Source organism: Schistocerca nitens, chromosome 6 (genome assembly GCF_023898315.1).
Source record: "Schistocerca nitens isolate TAMUIC-IGC-003100 chromosome 6, iqSchNite1.1, whole genome shotgun sequence".
Taxonomy (NCBI): Eukaryota; Metazoa; Arthropoda; class Insecta; order Orthoptera; family Acrididae; genus Schistocerca; species Schistocerca nitens.
In genome coordinates this window covers 574,210,932-574,226,569 of record NC_064619.1, presented here as the reverse complement: position 1 = coordinate 574,226,569, position 15,638 = coordinate 574,210,932, and the positions used below count along the sequence as shown (strand labels likewise).

Here is a 15,638-nt window from a genome sequence, read left to right as displayed (position 1 = left end):
TGCAATGTAGCACTACTTTGCACAATTTTAATTTCTACACACACCACTTTAACCGCGACTATTGCGATCGAAACTTTCTTTTCACTTCACTTTTTTCTTCGCATTAACCCTTTTACCTATTGTACCGAGATTCATTTTCCTCAATACTTCTGGTCAATGTACATAATTTGTAAGTCACGGGACTTGGCATGAAATACAAAATACATCACATACAATGGAATAACATATAATACATACAATACATTGTTTACATTAATTACAGGAAAAAACTACCGACGAAAATTGAAAAATTTTTGACTACTCGAAGTGGCTTCTTCGTCTTGGATTTTACTGACACACACATTTTTCCATTAATCAGTTAGAAGGAACAAGTCCTTTGTTTTCCTTCTTCAACTCTAGTATATGTTAAGGTTTACCTTCGTTACGTATTCTTCATACGCAACGACATGCATCAGCATGCAGAGAATACACCTGTAGCCGCCCCACTACAGCTCGGGAAGGGAATTTTCTACCTTCTACTTAGGGTAATGGCAACGACTACATGTATGCTACGGTTTTTACCTATAAAATCTGAAAATGCACGAAATAATAATTTATATGCAGCATAACCTAATATGTACAGTGTTTTGTGCTTAAGCACGTTCTGGTGTGCTTGTAAATCATTACCTCTAATAAAATTTCCTACATTAACATAGACATATAAACATAAAATCTTGAAGTTCAGGGCGTAGCTACTATTACTATGTACAGTGTTTCATAATAGCGGCACGCCCTTGTGTGCGTGTATCATCTTCAATTAAAATGCGCTTATAGGCGTCTTGTGTTATCATGGGAGAAAAAATACAGACATTTTAATGCATCGGTTGTCATGAAAATCTATGTACACGAATAATCAGACTTTCATAGCTTCAGTGCAGCATGATATTCTGTATGACGTTTTTTGTTCATAATTCATTTTATAGACGATTCCTTTGCTTACAGGTCGTCGATCACACTACTTACCTGTTTCTCGTATAGCGGCGATATCATTTTCATTCTTTGTGACTGTAAATAGTTATATGTATGAAAGATATAATTTTGACATGATTTATCATTTCATATTTCAAGTGTGTAAAGTAATTCATACCTTCCTTCTGCATATATGAGTGAAGAATCGCTAATGTTGCACTGGGTATCAGGTTTTTCGTGTTTTCTCGCAAACTCGTAGAGTCTTACGGTTTTAATTAAGTTGTTTCTTGACGTTAGGTATACCTGTTTATACGAGGTTGTCTTAGAGTTTAATGTTCCTTAAAACTTCTATGTTGTTTAGGTTCCGTACATGTACAGAGCTTCTTTCGCCTTTCACACATTCATACATACGTTTATACACAAAAAAAACATCTACCACTACAATATACACTTTGCTGGTGGGGCTCTTTTTCGGTACCCTGCACCATTCCCTCAATATTCCAAAATAATTCAGGGTGTGCTGAGCATCGTCCCTTATACTAATAATACTTACAACTAAATATTTCTTCTTACATACATAACTGCCTTACGGTCCATTAATGCGCAATCATTCCATATTTTCCTCCTTTACACTTTAGCTTTCGTACATGTAACCTCGTGTATAGCTTATATATTCTACAAAGTTGTTTGCTGAGTGCTTTAGGTGTTTCCTAACGTTAATGTGTTTCTCTCTCTATAAATCCTAGGTATTTGTTTTGAGAGCAATTCAGTTCATTACTCACGCTGCATAGATCTGTTTATTATTTTCCTATTTTAAAGCTTGTCATTCTTTTCCTTAGTCACAAAAATTCACACGTTTGCCTTGTTGTTCATTCTGAAAATCGCTAGCTACTGTGTAATGTAAATGTATGCGTTATCTCTTTGCTTTCCTCTTTGCTGCTTTTTCCCTATATGTAATTGTGTGTTGTTCTCGTGTACATAGCCTTTCTTCCGGTTATATATCTGCATTATTTATTTATTTATTTATTTTTCTATTTTCTTTCTCCTTCTGTACAAGCTAAGATTTTACTCAGTATAATATAATATTACAATACCGTCCATGACCAGTATGTACTTGTATGTTCACTTTTATTACGTAATACCAGCTTATAATTAAATTTTCTAAGTTACTATTTACAAGACTTGTGTACCGTTTTCTTTCTTGTTTTTGAATGGATTTCGTCTCTGTGTCTCATAGTAAGCATGGTCTCAAACTTTTAAACGTTCCGCGCATGCACGCTTACGTACCACGACTGGACTGTAGGCGCGGGGAAAACTCTGCATTGTTGGTGAACATTATTCGTGATAGCCACCATCGTGTAATATGAGTCACGTGTCGTCTGGACTCGACTGCGCATGCGCCTTCGCGCTTTGTATACGCTCAGCTGATCGGACAGGGAAGGGGGGAAGATTTCTCCCCGGCTCGCTGCCTACAGCGCGGCCAATGACCTCGTCTTGACATGCAGCTATCACGTGCTCATTAGCTGAGCGTTGGATTGCAACTTCGACGTGTGGTTTGTTGCTCGTCTCAAGCGAACAAACTCTGACCTTCGCGCTAATTTGTCTTTGTTCCCCTCTCTTAAATAACTGAGTTAGACTACAAAAGTACCGTATGGTTTATTTTATAGTGTAAGACTCACAGTAACACATGTTTCATTAGGTTTGGTTAAATATGCGTTTTTAAGCTGGCATATGCCCCCAGTTGTTCGCAAGTTTCTTAGGTTAATGACAGCAATTTTACTGTGTGATCCAAGGTTGTACAATTTCAATTTTGCTAAAATAACGTATAACCTTTAATGAAAAAATTCCTTGATATCCTTGTGGGGGTATAACCCTTTCACCTTGCCCGTTCGTGTGTTACCTAACAGATAACATCCTGGGTGAGGTTTGTCTATTATAATGAAAGGGCCATCATACAACAACTGCCACTTTTTGTTTAATGCCTTAATTTTAGAGGATTTTGGGTGGGTACGTAATAGTACTTCCTGTCCAATGTTAAATACTGTAACGTTTCCTATCTTTTTGTTGTTATTACAGCCTGCACGAGGTCACTTACCTTGTCCGGTGCTTTCATCTCTTCTTCACATAGATCATCTTCTACGGTAGCATCCTGATCATATCTTAAAAATAATTGTTCAAGATGTAATGTGTGCTTGTTTGTGCCCCCTGTTGTCAAATCGGTCGGCCGGTGGGGGCTCATTGCGACCGATTGTTGTTTACTGGGGGAGACAACGGCGTTGCTTCATTACTGTCCGTTTCCTCCACGAAGTGTACTGAGTGGTTATTCTGTCGCCAATTAGTTTCCGGACCGCTGTGTGCAACATTTTCTTGCGACCGGTCGTCGCTATTCCTCCTTGGTCTGTCATTTCTATTACCGTAACTATTGTAATTTTCATTTGTGTGCCGCCTTTCATAACGCGGACCTGACCAATCATTCACGTGATTTCTATCATTTCCATACCGGCGTGAACCGTAATCTGCATTATATCTTCGGTCTTCACGTCTCTGTGGCGCCGAATTCCTCCGATTTCCGTAATTCCAGTTTCCATTATTTGGCCTTGTCGCATACGGATGCCAACTGTGTGGGTTTTGTCCACTGCTATTAAAATGATATCCGTTACCGTTGTTTTGATTGGTTCCGGAATGTTCATTCCGATTACTTGTGCTCTGCTCTTCTTCGTATATTAGATCAATTGAGTCAAGCACGGAAAGAAAGTATTCAAGGTCGTTCTCCGGTATGGTTACCAATTTTTCGCGTAAGTTCGCGGGTAGTCTGTTTTTCAGAATTTTGAGAACTTCTACGTGCGGTATTGGATTGTTCCAATAGCGCGTCTTATTCAAATACCTTTCGAAATCCTTTCTCAACCCGCCGTTTTTTAGGTTGAACGGTTGTGGGTTGAATACCTCACGTCGCAATCTTTCTTGGACCCCAGCAGACCAATATTTCTCCAAGAAAGCTCGTTCAAATTGTTCGTAGGTGACGCACTGTTCAGCCATGTCTGTGGCCCACAAAAGTGTGTCGCCTTGTGTGAAGCCTACTACATATCTAATCTTCTGTGCCTCAGTCCAGTTTCTCGGTAAGACATTTTTAAATGCTCTTACGAATACGACTGGATGAGTTTTTCTGGATTCTGTGGAGAAAACTGGAAACTGTCTATGTTTCAACAGGCTCTCATCGACTAAAATCGTCGAGATGCAAGGCGACACGCCTACTGCCTGTTGCCTGTGCCGGTGCGTGCACATACGCCGGACTGGGCGCGTGATGTTCTGCGTTATTGACATCGTAATCTGGCACGGGCGAATAAGTGTCGCGCTGCCTATTGCTTGACGTAGGCAAGTCATTTGAAACATTCAGTCTACCCGCGATTTCCTTACGTATTCTGTCCTCGGCTACTTTGATTTCATTACCTAATTTTTCAAAAAGTTTTGTTTCCCGGTCGGTTATTGATTCATTTACATTACCGTTTTCTAAAGTTTCATTTAATTTGATAATGTCCGCGTTGATACGTCGAGTCTCCTGTTTCAGAAAACCGACTTCTTCGTTAACCTTATTAACTTGGTCAGGTATTTCTTCACATACGGACTGTACTCTTGTTAAATTTAATTGAATAGCCTGTACGTTTTCCTGTATTTCTTTTTGTACGGTGTGTGTTTGATTGTGTGTTTCTACTATTTCTGACAGTTCCTGTTCCTGTTTGTTTGTAAGATCTGAGAATTTCTTTTCTAAATCATTTGCCAATACATTGTATACACTATTGACTGTTTTAATGACTTTGTCTTCGATCTTTTGATCGATTTCATTGGTGAGTTTATTTAAGCGTTGATCGAAATGTCTGTGCATGTTTTCAAATTGCGTGTTTACACTTGAAAACTGCTGTTGGAACCCAATTTCCATGTTTGACAATTTTGTGTTTGTCATGTTGTGGCTGATTTCTAGATTCGCCAGTTTTGTGTTCGTTGTGTTGTGACTGATCTCTAGATTCGCCAGTTTTGTGTTCGTTGTGTTGTGACTGATCTTTAAATCAGATAATTGCTCGCTCACGCTTGACATCAGACTATATAGTGCCTCAAGCGTAACTGACGAAGCTTGTGTGTTTGTATTTATGCCATTATTTGTTGCCATTGTTTCTCTGTCACGGTCTGATTGAATCGAAACCGGGCTAGTTTCACTGATTTCACGCAAAATATTTTCATCTGATCTGGTAATCGATGCTTCATCGACTGTGTACAAGGTTTCATTTGCAAGTGGTTCGTTATTGTTAATCCCTGTGGAGTGCAATTGAATTGTATTTACTTCTACATTATGTTGTGCTGAAAAACTAATTGCGTCATCATTTACGTCACTATTGTCAGAATCGGTGACGTGTCCATGAACATTTGTCAAATTAAAATTCTCCGATTCCATTGTGAAGATATTGTTTTTATCTGTACTTTACTGAATATAAATCTTTAAACTCTCTCGCAGTTGAATTAATAAAAATATCTCGCGATTGTTATTTGTAGCGCGTCGGAAATTTACAAGATGGCGCACTACGTCTTCTAATTCTGCGATTGTTTAACATAAAAAAGTAATTATCAAAGTGTAATTGTGTGTTGCCACAAACACTACCAGAATTTTAATATGGAAAGGAAAAGGTTCTGCTTTAAGTGGAGCTAAGCCAGGTGCAGCCACTGCATGCGTTTGCGCTTTCCTACCTCAATTACGGCTGAGCTGCGTCACTCACGATTACGTTAGGTTTGTAAATCCTTGTCCTTGTTCCTTCTGGTTATTGTGCCATCCGTTTATACAGTTAATATTGTTTCACCTTATTCGTCATTTTCCATGTGCGTCATGTAACAGAGAAACAGTAATTAGTACAAGTACATTTGTAGTACAACAATGAAGTACTTACTCTTTGTTCCACCAGCACTGTCCTGTCACAGTCGCCAGTGTGGCGAAATAAATAAAAAACATTTTACATTTTAAATTCCACATCATTGTTGATTTAATCAGAGTTCTCACCTTAGACGTAGAATTAGTCCTTCTGCCACAATATTAATTCATTAGTCGCCATCGATGTTCTTCTCTTTGTTGACCGTGTGTACCATCATGAGTCGGCATCGGTTCACTTCACGAAGACGGTGGAAACCAAGGAATACAATGCTACGTCGCTATAAATAATTTTCGTAACACTTCGATACTTTTCACTATTTTTTATTCACAACACAATAAGACTTACTGTGCTCACCGCACAAACCATAATTACTAACTATATGGCTGCATTTCCGCAGACACCAAAAATTACGTCCATCCTCCACGAGGCAACAATCGAAAGTGTTCCTTAGCTCCTTGGAGTATGAAACAAAAGAGAATCCAATGTGAACTTTACAAAGATTATAATATAACATGCCTCTCAATTTATCTTTGGCGCAGCTTTTAAGATATTGTATGTCTCTGCATATTAATGTGTCATTACAAGAGATATAGGAACCTGGTTTTAAATTGTAAGACATTTCCAGGAGCAGATGTGGACTCTGACCAAAATCTATTGCTTATGACTTGTAGATTTATAAACTGAAGAAATTGCAAAAAAGGTGGGAATTTAAGGAGATGTGACCTGGGTAAACTGAAAGGACCAGAGGGTGTAGAGACTTTCAGAGAGAGACCATTAGGGAACAATTGACAAGAACAAGGGAAAGAAATAGAGTACAAGCAGAATGGGTAGTATTGAGAGATGAAATAGTGAAGGTAGCAGAGGATCAAGTAGGTAAAAAGATAAGGGATAGTAGAAAGCCTTGGGTAACAGAAGGAGAACAAATGTCTCAAAAATGAGATCGACATGAAGTGCCAAATGGCTAAGCAGGGATGGCTAGAGGACAGATGTAGGGACGTAGAGGTATACATCACGAAGGGAAGAGTAAAATTAATGAGATCTTTGGAGAAAAGAGAACCACTTGCATGTACGAGGGGCGTTTGAAAAGTCCGCGCAAAAATAAAAACTACTTATGTGTTTGGGGTAATCCTTTTTTATTTTTCGACATAGTCTCCTTTTATACTTATACACTTTGTCCAAAACTGTTATAATTTGTTGATCCCTTGCGACTAATAGGAATTTCCAAATCTACAAAATAGCTATAAGTTGCTGCAATCACCTCTTCGTTTGAATAAAATCTTTGTCCCGCCAGCCATTTCTTCAAATTGGGAAACAAATAGCAGTCCGAGGGTGTCAAGTCCGGAGAATAGGTGGGATGTGAAACGAGTTGGAATCCTGTTTCCATTAATTTTGCAACCACAACTGCTGAGGTGTGTGCTGCTGCATTGTCGTGATGCTAAAGGACATTTTTGCGGTCCAATCGCCGACGTTTTCTTGCAGCTCGGTTTTCAAACGGTCCAATAACGATCAATAATATTCACCTGTAATAGTTTTATACTTTTCCAGATAATCGATGATGATTATCGTTTGTGAATCCCAAAAGACAGTCGACATAACCTTTCAAACCGAAGGAGTGGTCTTCGCATTTTTTGGTGCAGATTCTCCCTTAGTAACCCATTGTTTAGATTGTTGTTTGGTCTCAGGAATATAGTAATGTATCCATGTTTCATCCACAGGGACGAAACGATGCTTAAAGTCCAGCAGATTCTTCCCGAATTGCTGCAAACCATCCTTGCAACACTTCACACGATTCCGTTTTTGGTCAAGCTTGAGCAATCGCAGAACCCATCTTGCGGATAGCTTCCTCATGTCAAAATGTTTATTCAAAACATTATGTACCCGTACATTCGAGACGCCCACAGCACTGGCAATATCGCGCACCTTAACTCTTCTGTCATGCATCACCATATCATGGATTTTATCAATGATTTCTGGAGTCGTAACCTCAACAGGTCGTCCAGAACATTCAGTATCACTTGTGCAAATATGGCCACTCCAAAAATTTGGAAACCACTTATAAACTGTTCTAATCGAAGGTTTAGAGTCACCATAATGTTTATAAAGCCTCTCTTTAGTCTCCTGAGGCGTTTTGCCTTTCATAAAGTACTGTTTAATCACCACACAAAATTCTTTTTCGTTCGTTTTTTGCCAATCACTCGACTTCCTTGATTCACACAAATGTCAAACAGAAAGAAATTGACCAATATGGCTGAATCTTGGTGTGCGTTCTTTCCAAATATGCTACTAACAGGACCTCGATACGCGCCGGTGGCGCCATCTCTCGGACTTTGCACGGACTTTTCAAACGCCCATGGTATGTCAAGAGCTCAGATGGAAAACCAGTTTGAACCAAAGAAGGGCAGGCAGAAATGTGGAAGGAGTATATAGAAGGTCTATACAAGGGTGATGTACTTGAGGGCAATTTTATGGAAATGGAAGAGGAAGTTGGTGAAGATGAAATGGTAGATATGATAATGCATGAAGAATTTGACAGAGCACTGGAAAACCTAAGTGGAAACAAGGCCCTGGGAGTAGACAACATCCTATCAGAACTACTGCTAGCCTTGGGAGAGCCAGCCCTGACAAAATTCTACCATCTGGTGAGCAAGACGTATGAGACAGCTGAAATACCCTCAGACTTCAAGAAGAATATAATAATCCCATCCCAAAGAAAGCAGGTGTTGACAGCTGTCTAAATTACCGAACTATCAGTTTAGTAAGTCACAGCTGCAAAATACTAACGTGAATTCTTTATAGATGAATAGAAGCTGACCTCGGAGAATATCAGTTTGGATTCTGTAGAAATGTTGAAACATGTGAGGCAAAACTGACCCTACAACTTATCATAGACAATAGATTAAGGAAAGGTAAACCTATATTTCTAGCATTTGTAGACTCAGAGAAAGCTTTTGATAGTGTTGACTGGAAAAGTCTAAAATTCTGAAGATGGCAGGGGTTAAATACAGGGAGCGAAAAACTGTTTACAATTTGTACAGAAACCAGATGGCAGTTAAAAGGGTTGAGGGGCTTGAAAGGGAAGCAGCGGTTGTGAAGAGAGTCAGACAGGGTTGTAGCTTATTCCCGATTTTATTCAACCTGTATATTGTCCAAGCAGTAAAGGAAGCGACAGAAAAATTTGGTCCAGGAATTAAAATCCATGGAGAGGAAATAAATTTTTTGAGCTTTGGCGACGACATTGTGATTCTGTCAGAGACAACAAAAGCCCTTGAAGAGCAATTGAACAGATAGACAGTGTCTTGAAAGGAGGCTATAAGATGAACATCAACAAAAGCAAAACGAGGATAGAGGAATGTAGTCTAATTAAATCAGGTGATGCTGAGGGAATTAGATTAGGAAATGAGACACTTAAAGTAGTAGATAAGTTTTGCTATTTGGGAAGCAAAATAACTGATGATGGTCGAAGTAGAGAGGGTATAAAATATAGGCTGGCAATGGCAAGGAAAGCGTTTCTGTAGAAGAGAAATTTGTTAATATCCAGTATAGATTTAAGTGTCAGGAAGTCTTTTCTGAAAGTATTTGAATGGAGTGTAGCTATGTATGAAAGTGAAACATGGACAAAAAATAGTTTAGACGAGAAGAGAATAGAAGATTTCAAAATGTGGTACTATAGAAGAATGGCGTAGATTAGATTGGTAGATCATGTAACTGATGAGGAGGCACTAAATAATATTGGGGAGGAGAAGAATTTGTGGCACAACTTGTCTGAAAGAAGGGATCGGTTGGTATGACATGTTCTGGACATGCCATTGGATCACCAATTTAGTATTGGAGGGCAGTGTGGAGGGTAAAAATCGCAGTGGGAGACCAAGAGATGAATACGCTAAGCAGATACAGAAGAATGTAGATAGCAGTAGTTACTTAGAGATGAAGAAGATTACACAGGACAGAGTGGCGTGGAGAGCTGCATCAAACCAGTCTTTGGACTGAAGAATACATTAACAACAACATTCGCTTTCACGATCGCGACGAACTCAACAGTTTTACTTACTGGTCGAGTGGCACGCTACTGGATCAATAGGCAACAAAATCGAGGCGAAGTGTCGCGACCGTTATGTTAGGCTGCGGCAGTACAACCATAAACAATGGCAGCTGACGTTTTTGACCTAACAACTTCCACGGCTCGGAACAACCAAATATTTGAATACAACTAAGATGGCGGACTTCCGCTTCAAGTTTTTGACGTAATGAGAACACCGCTTAATTAGATGAGAGACTGCAAATCGAAAGTACTCCTGGTACTCGGCTGCAATCAGAAACGGTTACTTTACGTCCGTCGCCCGCGTGGTATAATTTTACCCTTGGCCGATAAATTTACATAAACAGTTACACAGTTAGGATTAGATCGCAGTTAAATATTCGTGGCAAGCTAGTGTAAATGCAATTGCTGCTTGTTTCATTCGCAGCAATTTTAAGTCTTAGTTTCTTAGATTCGCTTAGATTTTTACCTAACCACGCCCTCGAAAATCGCGACATATTTCGAATAATCAGCAAAGTATGGATGACAGCCAAGACTAGAAAATTGTCGCGTCTCGTTTTTCGTGCAGATATTTAGGCTGTATTCTTTGGTTCCTGCCTAACCACACCATCGGTTATCGTGATATTTCCGAAGATAACAGACAAATATTTGTGATAGGCGGGAATATATATATATATATATATATATATATATATATATATATATATATATATATAATTGCCGCTCCTTTTACTTGCAAGAATTTTAAGCTGTACTCCGATTCCTTACTACCCACGCCCTTGGAGAGCGTGACATATACGGCGAAAACGATCAAATATTTGTGACAAGACGAAATATAAATAGTTGCTAGTAGTTCCACACACAGCAATTCCATCTTTCATTTTCCACGCAGCTTGAAGTCATAACATGGAAGGAACTCGTTATTTATAAGTAACATTGCACAATGTAGAATATTTTTCTATTGCACGAATAAGTAATTCGTAAAGTGTGTTACAAACGCGAAGGAAAAAAATTACAAGGTATCTAGTTTCGAACATGGTGTTTTTCAGTCCAGAACATCACGTCTCTAACCTCCCGACTACAGGAAACAGATGCTAAATACACCATTACAATTGTTTGTAGTAAATTTTCTTGTATTTGTGCAGGCGATGTGTCATTAACTGACATTTAATTATGATAAATCGGACCTAAGGAGATACATCTTCATTGCGCCTTTGCCAAAAAACGGGATTCTGTCATAGCACGCAAGTTATAATGCGGAAGCAACCGAAATATGATGAAATCATGAATCCAATATGAAGGCTCGAAAGTAGCGAGCGAGAGAAGTCATGTGACCGCTTTTCGATTTCAGCAAGGTGGCGGACGTGCTTTCGATTTTTAGTTACTGGTTCTTATTTTTACAGGCACAGTTAGCATCTCTGACGTGATGGCTCTTTGTGTTTCAATAACAAATGACAGTGCTTGTGTTTATTGTTTATAGCGGAAAACGATTTGATGTAGCTGTGTGGCAACAACAAACACTGCGTGTGGCAAGCTGTAAACAATGGCCATGAGTTCGAGATAGACGCTACTGTTACATTGTGGTTTGTAACTGCAGTTGGTTTTGTCACTTTCAATTCTATTGTGTATTTACGCCGATATCAGTATTTAAGCTCATGGCTCATTTTAAGTGTCTGCTGGTTCTATCATTGTTGTAGTGTGCGGTTCGAAGATTGGTTTGATGCAGCTTTGCATGTAAGTCTAACCTGTGCAAGCCTTTTCGTTTCTGAAGAATTATTACGACTTACATCCATACGAATCTACTTCCATATTCACACCTATGACCCCTCAACAATTTGTATCCTCCACAGTTACAACCATGGCCAAACTGTTCTTTGATGCGTCTGGTTGTTTTCTATAAACTGATCCCATCTTTTAGGCAAGTAGTGCCATAAACTTCTTTTTCCCTCAGTTGATTAGATTGTTTTCGTTCTATAGACTCAAAAATTAAATGGTTCTCATGGACGTGGAACATGATTACCTTGTCATTAATTGTTCGATCTACTTATCTAACGTTCAGCATTGTTCTGCAGCATCACCTTTCAGAAACTTCTACTTTCTTTATGTTTGAATTGTTTATAGTTCCTATTTCATTTCCATACAAGGCTACATTCCATCCAAATACCTTTAGAAAAGATGCTTCCTTCAAAATGCGTTACTTGCTACTGTCTCTCTGCATTTTATATCCTCCGAACTTCGGCCATCATGTTATTTTTCTGCCTCAAAAACTACTTTTAATATCGCATCCCCTAATCGGGTCACTGCAGCGTTGCCTGATTTAATTCAGTTACATTTCATTGTTGCTGATATGCATTATATCTTTTGTCCAGACGCGAAGCATTGCAGTTAACTGTTCTTCCGAGCCCTTTGCTGTCTCTGACATAATTACAGCATAATCAGCAGACCTCAAAGTTTTTGTTTCTACTCCCTGAATTTTAAATCCCTTTCCAAATTTTTCTTGATTGGATTATATTAGATGTACATTTCATTGCAGTTGACCCATAGTGAGGAGATGCTCCAGGATGTAGAATGTGTCCGAAGAACATGAACATAAAATAAATATTTACATTGAAAATCGAGTATACTAATGCACCTTCCGCTAATACCAAAGGGAATGATTGTCATGGATGTGGAATGAGTCAATAAATTTTTGAACATATTTTCATTTATGAGGAGTTAATAAACAGTGAATATAAGAATCATATTCAGCAGTTTAGTACAGTGATTGTTTCCTTACTGGTTGCTCAGTGTACAGGTTGACTGTCGAGGAGAATAGGCCACAATGCAGTCTCTTTCCTTTGTCAGCTTCTGATTCTGTTTCATGTCTGTTGACTCTTTATAGGCTAACTTCTGTCTAGTTTTTGTACAAGTTGTAAACTAACCTTTCACTCCCTATATTTTAGCCTTGCTAACTTAAAAATTTCAGGGAATGTTGCCCAGTCAACATTGTCACAAACATTATCTATATCTTCAAGAGCTATAAACATAAATTTTCATTTCTGCACCTTGTTTTTAAGTTAAGATAGGATAAGTATTTCCTCACTTGTTCAAACATTCTCCAGAAAACAATGTGATGTTCCCTGAGATGATCAACTTCTGCTAGTTTTCTGTTCTTCTGTAAATAATTTGTGCCTTTGTGTTGTAACTATATTTATTACTGCAGTGATTCGATAGTATTCATAGCTGTTACATAACCAACTGCCCTCATTGGAACTGGAATTATTACATTCTTGAAGCCTGAAGGTATTTCCCCGTCATATATCTTGCACACTGACTGGAACAGTATAATAGTTTTGTAATGGTTGGCTACATCTACATTTATACTCCGCAAGCCACCCAACAGTGTGTGGCGGAGGGCACTTTACGTGCCACTGTCATTACCTCCCTTTTCTGTTCCAGTCGCGTATGGTTCGCGGGAAGAACGACTGTCTGAAAGCCTCCATGCACTCTCGAACCTCTCTAATTTTACATTCGTGATCTCCTCGGGAGGTATAAGTAGGGGAAGCAATATATTCGATACCTCATCCAGAAACGCACCCTCTCGAAACCTGGCGCGCAAGCTACACTGCGATGCACAGCGCCTCTCTTGCAGAGTCTGCCACTTGAGTTTGCTAAACATCTCCGTAACGCTATCACGGTTACCAAATAACCCTGTGACGAAACACGCCACTCTTCTTTGGATCTTCTCTATCTCCTCCGTCAACCCGATCTGGTACGGATCCCACACTGATGAGCAATACTCAAGTATAGGTCGAACGAGTGTTTTGTAAGCCACCTCCTTTGTTGATGGACTACATTTTCTAAGCACTCTCCCAATGAATCTCAACCTGGTACCCGCCTTACCAACAATTAATTTTATATGATCATTCCACTTCAAATCGTTCCGCACGCATACTCCCAGATATTTTACAGAAGTAACTGCTACCAGTGTTTGTTCTGCTATCATATAATCATACAATAAAGGATCCTTCTTTCTATGTATTCGCAATACATTACATTTGTCTATGTTAAGGGTCAGTTGCCACTCCCTGCACCAAGTGCCTATCCGCTGCAGATCTTCCTGCATTTCGTTACAATTTTCTAATGATGCAACTTCTCTGTATACTACAGCATCATCTGCGAAAAGCCGCATGAAACTTCCGACACTATCTACTAGGTCATTTATATATATTGTGAAAAGCAATGGTCCCATAACACTCCCCTGTGGCACGTCAGAGGTTACTTTAATGTCTGTAGACGTCTCTCCATTGATAACAGCATGCTGTGTTCTGTTTGCTAAAAACTCTTCAATCCAGCCACACAGCTGGTCTGATATTCCGCAGGTTCTTACTTTGTTTATCAGGCGACAGTGCGGAACTGTATCGAACACCTTCCGGAAGTCAAGGAAAATAGCATCTACCTGGGAGCCTGTATCTAATATTTTCTGGGTCTCATGAACAAATAAAGCGAGTTGGGTCTCATACGATCGCTGTTTCCGGAATCCATGTTGATTCCTACAGAGTAGATTCTGGGTTTCCAAAAACGACATGATACTCGAGCAAAATCTCTGCCAAGAATCTCTATAATTCTGAATGGTTGGCCACTCTAGGGGCTTATTTCCATCTTAGGTCTTTCAGTGCTCTGTCAAGTTATTCTTGAAGTAGCATATCTCCTGTCTCATCTTCACCAACTCTGTCTTCTCTTTCAGTAATATTGTCCTTGAGTTAGTTTCTGCTTTATAGTGTGTTTGTATATTCTTTTCGCTTTCCCTCCTTTACTTAGTACTAGTTTGCCATTTCAGATCTTGTTCTTCATGAAACTGCTTCTCTTATCTCTAAAGGCCTCTTTAATTTTTCTATAGGCTGAATCTATCTTTCCCCCAGTCATGCATATTTCTACAGCCTTGCATTTGTCCTCTAGCCATTGCTGCTTACCCATTTTGCATTTCGTCTCCATTTAATTTTTTAGGCATCTGTATTCTCTTTTACTTGCTTCATTTGATACATTTTCACATATTTTCCTTTCACCTATAAATTCAGTATCTCTTGTGTTTTCCAAGAATTTCTACATTTCCCGTCAGTTTCATTTTTAGATGTCTATATTCTTTTTTACCAGCTTCATTTCATGCATTTTTATATTTTCTCCCTTCACCAATTAAATTCAATATCTCATTTGTTTTACAGGGATTTCTACTATTCTTGGTCTTTTTGCCTCCTGATCCTCTGCTACTTTCACTATGTCATCTCTTAAAGCTACCCATTCCTCTTCAATTGCATTTCTTTCCTCTGTTTCAGTTCAGAAATTCCCAAGTTCAGCCTGCAGTTCTTTCAATTCATCCAGAGCCCATGACCATAAACACCATCCATTTTGCAATTGCTTAAGATTCAACCTGCATTCCATAACCAGTAAATTGTGGCCAGACCCCAACATGCCACTTGAAATGCTTTATGGTGTAAAACCTTATTTCAGAATCTCTTGTGTTATCATTATGTGATCAGTCTTAAGCAGACTGTGTCCCCAGGTGTCTTCCACATATACTGACTTTTTTCATGATTCTTAAACCAAGTGTTAGCAATGATTAAATTGTGCTCTGTGCAAAATTCTAACAGGCAGCTCCTGCATTCCTTCCCCCAGTTCATGTTCCATTGTTAATCATTCACTTTCTTTTCCTACTATCAAATTCCAGTGACTCATCAAAATTAAAGTATTATTGAAAAGATCAG

The 15,638-nt window shown here is 39.0% G+C and overlaps 1 protein-coding gene across 1 annotated transcript in view; it reads left to right on the top strand.

Moving 5' to 3' along the window:
- Nucleotides 1-11,237: 11,237 nt before the first annotated feature.
- The window catches only part of LOC126262853 (speckle targeted PIP5K1A-regulated poly(A) polymerase-like), a 206,068-nt gene continuing 201,667 nt past the window's right edge, over nt 11,238-15,638 (top strand). The window contains exon 1 of the mRNA XM_049959720.1: nt 11,238-11,480. The gene's annotated coding sequence lies outside the window, so the exon portion shown is untranslated. The remainder of the gene's footprint in view (nt 11,481-15,638) is intronic.